This window comes from Heliangelus exortis, chromosome 2 (assembly GCF_036169615.1).
Source record: "Heliangelus exortis chromosome 2, bHelExo1.hap1, whole genome shotgun sequence".
NCBI lineage: Eukaryota > Metazoa > Chordata > Aves > Apodiformes > Trochilidae > Heliangelus > Heliangelus exortis.
In genome coordinates this window covers 45,503,607-45,516,768 of record NC_092423.1, presented here as the reverse complement: position 1 = coordinate 45,516,768, position 13,162 = coordinate 45,503,607, and the positions used below count along the sequence as shown (strand labels likewise).

At 36.1% G+C, this 13,162-nt stretch overlaps 1 protein-coding gene across 2 annotated transcripts in view; it reads left to right on the top strand.

Annotated features, from left to right (window-relative positions):
* Nucleotides 1–13,162, top strand: part of ULK4 (unc-51 like kinase 4) — a 210,551-nt gene that overhangs the window by 159,782 nt on the left and 37,607 nt on the right. The window lies entirely within an intron of this gene.

Sequence of the window (13,162 nt, the reverse complement as noted above, 5' to 3'; positions counted from 1 at the left end):
CTAGTAAGGATACAGACACTTGTTATTTATAATAGTAGGCATAGATTTTCTGTAATTATTTTAATGAGATCATAGGATTTCTTTTGAAAGCAGGGTTCATAGATAATTTGACAGATTATTTAATGAATCTTACATTATTTCCCTAAGCTTTAAAAAGTCCTGCTCAGAGGAGATTATTATCTTGTCAAAATTGTCATAATCACAAAAGACATTGAAATATAATCATAACTATATAAGAAAAATTCAGCCCACATCAGCTGTTCATGCTGAATTTTGAAGTCTAGAGCAGAAGTGGGGGGTTTTTTTGTTTGTTTTTGGGTTTGTGTTTGGCAGGTTTTTTTTGGTTTTTTTCTTGGTGTTGGAATAATATTTTAATAAAGGGATCATCAAAGGAACCAGTTTCCATGCTTGCCAATCAGTGGCTGTTCAGACCATCTTTCCAATCTATGGTTACATTAACTTCATTGTTACACTCACATGTTTTGCTTATGCAAGACAGGAATTTGCAAAATAATCCAATGTGGTTTTGCTGCAGATACCTTTACAGCATATATTTCTGTAAATAAGGAAAGGGCTTAACACTAGGACTTGCTAATCTTTGTCCAAGTGTTTCATATGACTCCAATACATGACATGAACCAATGGAGACAGATGTCTCAATTTCAGAGTCTTAAGTTTACAGCATGCCAGAGAATCGATGAAAAGGAAACCAGTATCTGTTCTTTAATTTAATAGTATTCATCCATTTGTATTCATCTCCAGTGGCTGGAGGGTTTTTTTGCACAAAGTTGGAGGTTTATTACAAGGTTTTTTTGGTTGGGTTGGTTTTGGTTTTTTTGTATGGTCATTGTCAACTTTGACCAACAAATTGCCTGTAGGGCAATATAAACTTCTTGCAACATTTTCTTCACTTATCTTGTCCTACAATTTTTTTACATTATTTATTAAACAGAAATAAAGACATAGGCCAGACAGGGGAGGAAACGGTATCTTTGTACATGCTTACTACTGGAATCACCATGAACAACCCTTTCTATAGGCTTAATTTTGCTGTGAAAAGAAATCATTAGGAATGAAAACCAGAAAAATTATCCTCTGAGCTAACTTCTTTAACTAAGTGTAAGTAAGAATAATTTAAAAGCTTTAAAGAGGCAGCATTCATTATTGTCTTTCCATTTTTTTATAATCACAATTTAGCTTTCAGAGCCTTTGGAATGGTCAGGCCCAGGTTAATCAGTCTTTTTGAAGAAAGTACTTTCACTGGCATTGATATAATGGATGGAAATTATTGAAGAAGCAGGGTTTGGTAGTATGGGGTTTTTTTTCCCTTTAGTCACTCTCTTGTTCTGGTTGCCTCATCTTGGGCCAGACAATGCTCCCATTCAGGTATTCTCCATCTCTCTTAGCAGTGACATTGGATGAGTGATCTTGTCTTGTTATTTGGTTCTGGGAGCTTCTCCTGATGCCCTTTTGTGGAAATCACTATTATAACTTCGTCTCCTCTATGAAGATATAATGCATCTCATTACAGTCCAGTAAACCACCTACTTTAAAATATTTATTTGTGAAGGAGAAGAAATTTTCATTCGGGAAGAACATAGTTCAAATTGTGGCTGAAAAACCTACCTGCCATCTCAATTTACCATCTAGTAATCTGATAGTAATGTAAAGGCAAGTGATTATTACCAGAATTTTTATAGAACTAACAGATATCTCTACTGTATGTAAAATTACTATAGGATTGCTCCTGATAAAATGTTTCATCTTTCAAAACAACACTTTTTATTCTATCCAGTAATAAGGAAAAATTCCTCAGAGAAAAATGAATAAGCATCAGGCTTTAACAGGCAATTCAGCACTCACTGTGGGGTGTGAGCCTCTGTTCTGTGATGTTTTTCTTAAGTACTTGGCAGAAAGTATTCTACCTAAATCACACTTGGTTTTTCTTCTGATCGATTTTCTAGAATCTCATTTTCACTAATTTTTGTGCCTTTACTGACAAAAAAATGTTTGTCCTTTATTTGTGAGCAGCTAAAACATTTAGAATGCTATCTGCATGACAGAAATCCTTTGGGGAATACCTGTAAGGCTTCCTCATCATATTAGGCTGCATAGTAAAAATGTTAAGAATGACAATACTTGAGCTGTGCTAAAGGTCCATAACTTTCATTAATTTCATTGTAGGATTATTGAACACTAATTTGTGCTCACTGCCAGTCTGGGCCACAGCTACAACATCCTTGAGTACCTGCAGGCAGATTTCCTATCTTGTTTCCAAAGCCTGGAGAGCCACTGGTCACTATATCTAAAATATAATTTAAATCATGTGTCCCTAAGTATTTCTGTGATGTAGATTAGTAATTCTACCATACTGAGCAATGTGCTAAGTTCACACCTCTTGAATTGACAGCTGCATATTTTAAAATATATGTGTATATTTTTCAGTGTGATAGTTCCCAGATTAAGTCTTCATTGTATTAGTCACTGGTCATGCATTATAAGGCAAGACATTTAGAACTAGAAGACCTAAACAGTCCATGTAGCACAAATCATTGATTTAGGGTAGCAGGTTCTGCAATCCCTCTGTAAGCCAAACTTCTTGCTGGAGATTCCCATCTCTCTAGATTCACACAAGTGCATCTACAGCTTGCCCCAAAGAATGTGAAGCAAAATCTCAAGAGGTTTGCAGAGAGCATCCCTTTTAAGGCTTCAGCTCCAAGCATTCAGCACCACAAGGAGGTGCTTGGGCAGCAATTCCCAGCAGCCTCCACTTTCCCAGGGTCTTACAACACTGGAATCTGTTGGCACAACTCCTGCTGTGAGGACACAGCACTCTTCAGGAAGCTCAGATGGCTGGAGAAAAACTTCTTATGCATCCTTCAGATAGCCTGAATCTTTTAAGTGTGCCTTTAAATAATTTCATTAATTACTAAGGGAGTCCATAATATTCCATTACTCTAAGGAGGGACTTTCTAACAGAGAGACTTGTGAGACAATGAATACAGTACTCCCTCGTGGGTTGCTGACATTTATAGGTGTACTTACTACAAATGCATGTGTTTCTATCTATGTTTTCCTTAAATTGCACAGGCTTTTAAAACCAGCATCACTCTTATATGAACCATTTTTATCCTTCATTAGTATTAGTCTTTGATTTTCAAGTTGCTAAGAAGCCTGCATCCTTCTTTATAAGCATCTTTTGTTGGCTTCAGTCTAATATAATAATGTCTTGGGTAGTATGGAGCACTTCATTAGACACAAACAACTTAAGATCCTCTCTAGAAGAAAAAGCTAATCAGCAGTAAGATACACTGTGCAGATCATAAATAGGACAGGTTTCTCAAAACGTTTGAAGCAAACACATGGCAAGGATAATGCCTCTCTACCCTACCTGCCATGTGGGGAAGCTCCCTCCATTTGCACACTCAGACAGGATTTTGTTTTGGGGTTTTAATGAAATAGGAGAGAGTCCCCAGAGATGATCAGTGAGGAGGCCTCCAGCACCTGCTGTCACTTGGCAAGTTTCTGCTGTGGCACTTCCAGGTCCCACCATACCATGCTGGGAACATTGCTGGAGACTTCCTCCTCCACTTCTGGGTTTTAATGTAGTTGCAAAGTAAGCTTCTTGTATTTGCATATATTGTGACTGAATTAAAATCTAATGAGACTCCTAGTGTCAAAAGAAACTTAAATTTTCCCTGATGAAAATTAGCAGTCAGCAGGGATGTCTGCGAGTCAGAATCGCAAGGCCACCCTTTGGTGAGGAAGCAATATATTGAGTGAGCAGACTTAAAAACTGGTTTAAATTACTCAGGAGGTGCATGCAGCTAATCTCAGCTGCTCTACTACTATTTAAACAACAATTAAGCAGTGATTTAAATGGAACTAATATAGTGTAATTTAAAGAAATTCAGTGCTTGAAGAGAATAGTTCTCTTGTGGCAGAGCCCCTTTGTTGTACTTTGTGGTTTACTGAACAGAATATTGAGCCAATATTGATTAATTTACCTAAGTAATTTGGGTATTATTTTTTTTAAAATCTCACCTAAGCTCTATTTTGAGCTTTGTATTTCAATTGTAATGTTCTAGGGGCTCTACCAATTCCCATGGAAATGAAACACTGTATTTTCATTGTTAAACCCTCGTAGAAGATTTATTTTAAGCTTAGTAAGGCATTTTCAGTAGCACTAAGAAGGAAAACACTTACACGGTGAAAGTGTGATTTTTGAAAAGCCAAAACTTGATAATATCCCAATTTGTTCTCAGGTGTTTTGCAATAGATACCAAATCCTAAAATATGGATTATTTCATTTATAATGCCTGTGCATCTTTTTGACTTGGTTTTATGTAGTTTGTGAAGGGCTAAATTCAGACTAATTTTTAATTTATGTAATTTGTGGAGTGTTTTCAGGATGCTGAGAAGTGGTACAATATGGTAGCACTGTCCTTGACTTTCTCTTTTTTTTTTTTGACATTATGCTTTCTACCAGAGGAGAGTGAAGAATATTTTGGTATTTGAATTTTAATGGACCCTTTCTGTTTCTGATTAGCCTTCATCTTCATTTACCTCTAAGTTTTACAGTATCCCTCTTTAACTTGGCCAGAATTCTTAAGCACAGCATTCTCAAGTTATATACTGATGGGGTTTTTTCCCAGTACTTATTCTTCTGTCTTATGAAATTAAACAGATCAAGAATCTGTGGATAAGTCTTAGTCACCAGTGCAGTCCCTGGAATTCTTATCTTCCCCTATCTTGTCACTTTTGATCCTGTCCAGAAGTTCTGTGGCTGATACCAGATTGTGGAAAATTTTGCTGTTTTTTTTTCCCAAAGCACTAGATGGTACAGGAATGCTCTGCTTATTTCTTCTCATAGAAAAGGCAAGTATTTAAATCTCCATAAGACTGTCCAGGCTTATAGGAGCACTTATTTCTGGCTGTGTCAGAATTCCCTTCTGCCATGTGAATTCTGTAGTTCTCTGGCTACACACTATCTGTGTGTATCTGTAACCACAAACAGTATATTTTTTTCTTTTTTTTAATGTGACTTGTGATATTATTAACTGGTGCCAAGAAATTCTTAACAACTGTGAGAATTAGAATTTGTTTTAGTTGGACTCAAGCTGAGATTTCTTTTTTTTTCAGCTGATCACAGCACTCAATGAGCCTATTCTATTAAAAAAACCCTAAACTTCATATAACCTGTGGTAAAATCAAAACACTAAGCAGTAGTACATAAAGTGAGACAGTGAAGAATTATGATTTGGGGGGGTTATATAGGAGTCTGTATAGCTTGGAAGCTTGCGGTTAAGGAGGACTTTACTGGGACTTTTTATGTGATTTAAGTCCTACCTTTTTGCAGCTGGTGATGTCCAGAATATCCATGGCTATCTTAATCTAGAGGTGGTGTTTTGTTACTTACATTTACACCTCTTCAGTGACTGATTTGCTGTCAGTATTTTTACTGTAACTGTGAAGTGTTTCCTCCATATCAAAGAGAGCACGTTATCCTTTCTCTGGTATTTCCACCACGTAGACAAACAGCTGCTTTGCAAGGAGATCATAAACTGAGTTCTCCCTCTCCCAGCCCAGCAGTTCAAACGAAACTATTTTAGTGGCTTTCCTTAATTTTTCTTTAGTATTTGTTTGATGCTGACAACTTTCTAATACACAGCTGGAAGGCTCCTACTTTTGCTGCTTTTTTGCTTCTTCAGCAGTGTTTAATTCTGTGCAAGCAGGATTTGGAATTGAACTCGTTATTCCTGATTATTGATACAAAGGTATCTTCCTTTTATTCCAGATTTAAATTCTTCTGGCCACAGGAGTATTTAAGAATTCTTAGTCTTCATCTAATCTTCATATGAGGCCATTACGAGATACTATAAAAGCTTTGAAAGATTTTAGTTGCCCATGTTTAGATACAGTTATGTATAGAAAGCAGTTTTACTGTGACTTTTTGCAGACTCATAGAGCAAACCCTTCAAAAGAGCCTCCTTTTTTTTTTTTTTTTTTTAATTTTAATTTCATCGATTCTCTTAAACTCACTTTCCTTGCTGACAAGTTTACTGCACGTGAAATAGTGATATTTCAGTGTGTAAGTAAAATTTTCACTACCATGTACCAGGAGGAAACCTAATGTAAGAATAGGTTCCATTCCCTAATGGAAAGGGGTGGTCCTTCCTTTGACTTCTAAATCACCTACTACTGGACAGTCACTGTAAAAGGTTACAAAGAGGACATAGCCTCTTTGTTAATATTCAGTGCTCCCTTATTATCCTTTCCAATGATTCTATGTATTGATTTTTAAATATATTTCAAGTTCTGCACTTTAATATGGCATCTGACAAACATCATCTGTGTTTCACTTTGTCTGGATCCTTACCCTCTTTATCTTACAGGGCTGGAGCACTGCTGAGAAGCTGGTATTTTCAAAAATCTTACTATGAGCAAATCTTACACAGAGTTTGATTTAATAGCCATGGTACAGATGAAGATAAACAGGGAATATAGCTGGACTGATTAAAGGGGTATATTGTAGAGGGAGGCAGTCCTTGGCCATCAAGCTGGACTCTGTGGGACTCTGAGGCACATGAATTAGGCAAAGGAGGCGAATAATCTGATAGCTCATTTCAGATATGGGTTGTCTGTCAGATGGAAATTATGAGTAAAAATATGATGCAGGTATAGGAAAAGTATGCTGGTCCTGATAATAAGACCCAGCAATATGACCATAATAAGTAATGTGACCATATAAAGCAAAAGGAAGGCAGTGTTTAAGGAGTTAGAGGTTGTTGGCAAGACCAAAGATGAAAATTATTTTACAGTCATCACTCAAAGCCTATAGGAAATGAAAGAAAACAAAACACTTAAAGCTTTTCCTGTCCCATGCACCTAATGGTTGGTTGGTGTATGTGTTAAGGATAAAAGCACACATTTAAAGGCCCCAGAGAGGGCCCATGGTCATGTACTAATCCCTGACAATGATAACTATATCCAGGCACTACGAACATGGTGCTGCACAATTTCATGAGTCTGTGATTCATGTAATTGTTCTGAAATAAGGTTATGTTTAAAAATAGCATTTGTGTGCATTGAGATTAGATTTTCAGTAGATTTCTACAGTAACTGACCCCCCTTTTCCCAAGTTCATTCAGCAATTTAATCCAGCATCTTCAGGGATGAAACCTCCACATTTTAAATTATGAAGACTCTACTAGTTAAACATTTATAAAGTGCCCAGTGCTGTCACTTCTTTAAACTATTAAAAGGTAATATTTTTATACAAACATCATTATAAATTTATAACAAATTTAATTTCTGTTGATGCAGTGTTCTATGGGCTGTCCTAAATTTTGCACAGTAGATGCTTATTTGGGATGCAAGGCCCAGTTGATGAGTTCATATGATGCAGCATATGAACATCTCATTTACATTCTAGCTCTACTCTGCTTATACAACTTGTTTTTTGAGACCTTTCAGGGGACATTTTAAGAGCAATGAAGCTGACACACAATACTCAGTCATGACAAAAGCATATCAAAACCCTAAATCCTTTAACATTAATAAGAGATTACTTCTTCCATTAATATGTAGTGGTCCTATAGAAGTGGGTCAAGAGACATATAATTTTGTAGTATCAAAGAGCTCCAATGATTTAAAATTCATTTTTTTTAAGGAAATGTAAATGTACTTAATGGCAAGAGAACTTTTATAGATCTTAACTCCAGTACATGTTGAAAAGTCAAAACAGTATGGTTCATAGTGTGTAATATTGTATTTTGTGGATGAAAACCTCACCTTTATGCTGTGAATCCTTGGTAATTATAATGAAGAGACTGCTTGCATATTAGCATCAGAAGAAGATAATTGATATTGAAATCTGCCCCTGCCTGTGCTAAACAAAATGTGTGTAAAATGTGTGCTATGTAAACATGATGCGAGGTGTATATGTATGTGATGTGAGGTATGTATACTCAACAGTGGGGTCCACGGGACTAATAATTTAGAAAAATTACATTATTTGTAGTTGCAATTTACTACTGTCCCATTTCATCACTGAAAAAAAGAGAAATAAGGCAGAATTCTTTGTGCTTATTCTAAACGAATGCTTCCTTTGTGGCTTTTCATGCAAGACACCATCATTCCCAGGGAAGTGGCTGCTTGGGATCCTTTACCTGTCCCCAAGGCAGAGATTTTCCCAGTGGGGGGCTTGGGGAGCCATTAAGGCAGGAATTTTGAGAAGAGTTTGGGCCCAGTGCTGCTAGATCTGAGTGCCAAAACTTTAGAAAAGCTCTGCAGAGCTTACTGATAAGACTGCTTTTAGTCAGCCCTAAAATTTTAACTAGGGCCTCTCAGTGAGTATCTGTGTGTTTCTTATTGTCATTAGAACAAAAGTCTAAGCAAAGGAGATGATTGCTAAAAAACAGAACTGAGTTAATCTTTTGAAGTCTTTTACAATTCCCATGAAAATGAGTATCTAAAAAAATCCTTGCACTGATACTTTTCTTCTAAGTACTGCCAGTATTTAAATACTAATGATGGTAATTTTACAACACTTTATAGCAGGCTGACATAAATCATACAAGTAATAATTGCTTATAAAGATCAGGGCCATCTCTTGTCATTTTAAGCCATTAGTACAGTTTATGTATTTTAATATAGCTGGATGTATATTCACATAATGGCACAAAATATTTATTTTCAAAGTCTCTAACTGTAAGATGTCCAAGAGTAATTTGTGCCCCATATATCAGTCAAACATATGTGGCCCTGACTCTGCTAATATAGCAATATTCCTTTTAGCTTGGTGAGGAAAATTCTTATTGTTAAAAAGCAAATAACAGCTGTCACTGAAAGAGTTAAATAACATGCCCTCAGGATTGCTTGAGTGGATTTTTGTTCCACTGAGGAGCTCTGATGACATCAGAGAGATGCTCACACATTTCCATCTTGAAACTACAGTGAAATAGATATATAACATTTTGAAGGTGGTGTTATTGAATAATGAATGATTTTATAGACTCTTCTAGTCTCTGTATTGCCTTCATCATTGTATTTGTTAGGATCCTTTTCTCCATGTGTCTTTTTTTATTCTACATTTCCACATCTACTTTTATGGGTTTGATCCTTCTATTCTTGGGACCAGATGCTCCCAAATTTTTTGGAAACTTTTTATTTTCTTTTAAATGAAACTGAAAGCTTTGTGTGAATTACTGTTGAACTCTGGTGGGCCAAGAATGTTAATATGCCCACTCTTATCTTGCAGCTGGACAACTGCTGGTACCACATCAGTCAAGCAGCTCTAGGTGCAGTAGTCTCTGTATCCCCCAGTCTTTCAGCTACATTATTGCTCTGATGCAAACACCCTCACCCCACACATTGTGCTTAAGCCTGTAGGTTCCCCCATGCAGCAGGGGCTGTGCTCTAGCCAGACCTGATACCATGCTTGCAGGGTGGAAAACGTGTGTGTCTGGTCTAGGGACCACCACTTAATGCAAGCATCACCTTTGTGTCTCGAGCTATATGTGTGTACAGTACTCAGGACAGTCTTGATTTTGACTGGAAACTTAAGACGTGTAACTAGAAGGATTGATCAGACTAAAAGAGTGCAAATTAAAAGAAGGAATGTTGTATCTATGATTCTATGATTCCATGAGTGACCCTTCTTAATCACTCCCTGGACAATCATTCTTTTCAATGTTGTACCTTATCATTAGTCAGAGCTAAAATAACTTTGTCAGACTGGTAAAAATTATTTCAAACCAAATAAATGTTTCCTAATGCCAGCTGTAAAATAAAGGACAGAATAGAAGGGAAGACTGTTGCCCATAATTAATCACGTTTTCAGGTGAGAAAGACCAATCTTTAAATTCAGTGGTCATGCTGGAGTTGCACATTTTGGGTTTCAGTTCACCAGTACAGCAATCCCGATGAAAAGTTTAGAGAAACAAGTTATATATTTCTTACATAATTAATATATTGCTAGATCTAATGCTTGAAATCTTGAGATGTCTTTTGAGTTGTCACAGCTTTTGTATAAAACTAGAAAAATCAAATAAAGAAGGCTATAATATTTTCTGCCACTCAAGTGGCTTGCAAAGCTTATTATTTTTGTTATTTTCTGACATTAATCTTTTCACCAAAACCATTTGGATGAAAATAGAGGGATAATTAGCATTAGCCCATTTATGAGAAACTGCTAGTGACAGAAGCTTATTTATTGTTCCATACAATTAAAAATATGATGTGAACACATGAGAATTTACATTAAAACAAGATTGCAGCTTGTCAGCAGTTTCCTTTGTTCAGCTGTGTTTATTAGGCTACAGCTGCTCACCTACTTTTATGTGACTTTATAATAATAGTAGCAACATCTTCATTATTGGAGATGTCTAAACCAGTTTAGACATTACACAACATACAAGGAAAATATATGTGAAATCATCTTTGTTAAAGAACTAGATCTGGAAGTAGGATTATATATGGAAAAAAAAGCCAAACCAAAAAAAACTTTCCTGTTTCATCTCTATTGGTTTGGTTTTTGTTGTTTTGGTTTGGTTTTTATTCCTTGCAGTAAGGGTTGTTTAGTCATAGCACCTATGATAATTCATGTAGATAATTTTACTGTTTTATTTGGACAACTTCAGTGCATCCACAAATAAACAACTTGAGACCTGTCAGGAAAATAAAAACGTGTATTTTTTCCTAAATCAGTTGTTATGCAAAGTGATTTCTGTGATGTAATAGTTGGTCTAGGTTTATGTATTTAAAGATCTTTGAGAGTTGTAATCCTGTTATTAAGAAGGTCAGCTTCTTTAAGTTCCTTGGCATGGATATACAGTGGGGGAAGGTCAGAGTGAAATACCTGCACCCTTTTCTGGCTCTTGTAACTGGATGGATAGCGTTTCAGGGCTTACAAAGAGGAAAACAAAAGTTTCATCTGTCATCATGCCCTGCTTGCCTCATAACATCCTGAAAGAAAATGTGGCAAGTTTCATGGCTTTATTTCTGTCTGGCCCAGAGATGTGATCAACCATAGAGAAACCATCAGCAGGCAAGTTCTCTTCCAGGGGCTTTCTAAACACAAAGGGTTTGTGCTTTCACAAGTATAATAGGACCATCATGTCTTCAGCATGCCTAGGGGGCATCCCAGCACTATTAAATTGGGCTAAGGTGATTCACTTTCTTCTCCAGAACACTCAGGGAAAATGCTGGTCCTATTATCTTCATAGGGATTTTTGCAGTCACTATTTCAAAGCCCAGCTATCATGTGACATTTCTAAGATAAGTCCATTTCTAATGGACTTGCACAGCTTTCTTCCTGGCTGCATATCTCCTCTACCCGTTGTATTTCTATCTAGAGGGGTTTGTTTCTCTTACTCAGCACCATGTGTAGACAGCATCCTAGCACATGATTTCAAACAGAATCTTAGTCTTGTTTTCTGGAGCAGAAGCAGTATGAAGGAGTGAACAAGAACCTGGGTCACTATCAAAATTAAGACTTCAAGCGTATGTTTCAGGTTCATTAATGATAACAGAAAGAACTTTATGATTTCATGTGACGTTCCTGATGGGAAGCAGAATTTCCTCTCTTCAGCTTGCTAATGTCTGTGAAAAGATCCTTTACATCCTCACCATGCCACCCCATTTTTTACTTTTGCTACAGGTGGAAAAGTAGCAAAATGTTATTGTTTGGGAAGTGTTCAGGTACTCCTGGAACAATGATAGCAGCCAGTCTGGCATGGACAGCAGTTGAATGTTTACTGCTACCTTCAGTATCCACAGTTCAAATTGCTCATATTTTTTTTGTTTGGCAGCTGGTGATAAAAGGGTATCTTTCTGCTTTTTGTTACTTCTGCTGTGAGTTTCTGATGCATCATGAAGTCTCACTGCACTATATGAGCATTCAGTTTAAATGCCAAGCGATACTCAGAGCTGTGATCTAGATTAATCAGTTCTGACTTCAATGACAGTTTTCTGCTATTTTTTTTATGTAAAAGTGATATAATTGAAATTGATTTAAATGGGTCATGTTCTCATGGGTTATTACTTAATTTGCCTAAAACAATTTATGTAAGAATATCATGATATTATAATACTAAAATTATGTTGTTTCTAGTTAAGTAATTACAGATGTCAGGAATTTTCTAGAATTGTATAACATAGTACATAATCCTCTCTTTAAGTACATTCCTTATTCATCTCTAGTCTCCAAACCTGTGCTGAATATGTGGGCAGAAACATCTGAATGACACTGTTAGTTGCCTTCTGTTGGCATTTTTACCTTCATAGCTTTTGCTTAAATCTGGTCATTAATTCTAAAATATGGAACAGATCATTATAATTATTACACACTCCTGTGAAGCCACAGGGGGAAAAAAGCCACAAATGTTCTCATATGTTCACATTTGAACACTGAGATTTAAAAAACCTTTGGGTGCATGTTTGCAGTGTGACTGAAGAGAGACCCAATGCAAACATTTTTGTTTGCATGGTTATTCTGGTTTATATACATTTAATCCACTGGATTTTTAAAGTGTTTGGTCTGTATGAACCATCATATCAAAGCAACAGTCAGATATTACCTAAAATGTTTTTTTAAAAAGGCTTATTGAAGATGCAAGTAAGTAGACCTTGGTCTGAACTTCGGAACTAATAATGAAACACAAAGCCGATGTTTCTTTTTGTAAAACTCTTATGGAAACAGCAGTGAATATTGATGAAACATAATGTGAGTTGAATAAATTTTTTATAGTGGCTGTTTATAAAACAAATAGGGTTTCTCTTTACAGAAGCTGATATGTTTTAGGTAAATTGTTGTCATGCAAGTATGAAAAGTGTCAAGAAAGGAAATGTATGGTTTCGTGGCAGCTTATATTTTTATCAGTTCACTTCCTTTTTAATTTTGAATGGCAGAGTAGTAGTTGTAGTGTTGTAATCAATAGTTTTAAAATATTTTAAAAAATATTCCCTTTACCTAATTTACCTCTTACCGTACTTACAAAGCTTTCAGCTTTGATTTAATTGTAAAGCTGAATGCAGCTTTATGGAAAGAAAGTATTCAGTGTACATATTTGAATTTGGCATCTGCCTTCCTAATTTAATGACCCTGATTTTTATTAATGTTCAGCTAGCATTGGTTTATTGATCAAAGAAAAAGACTGAG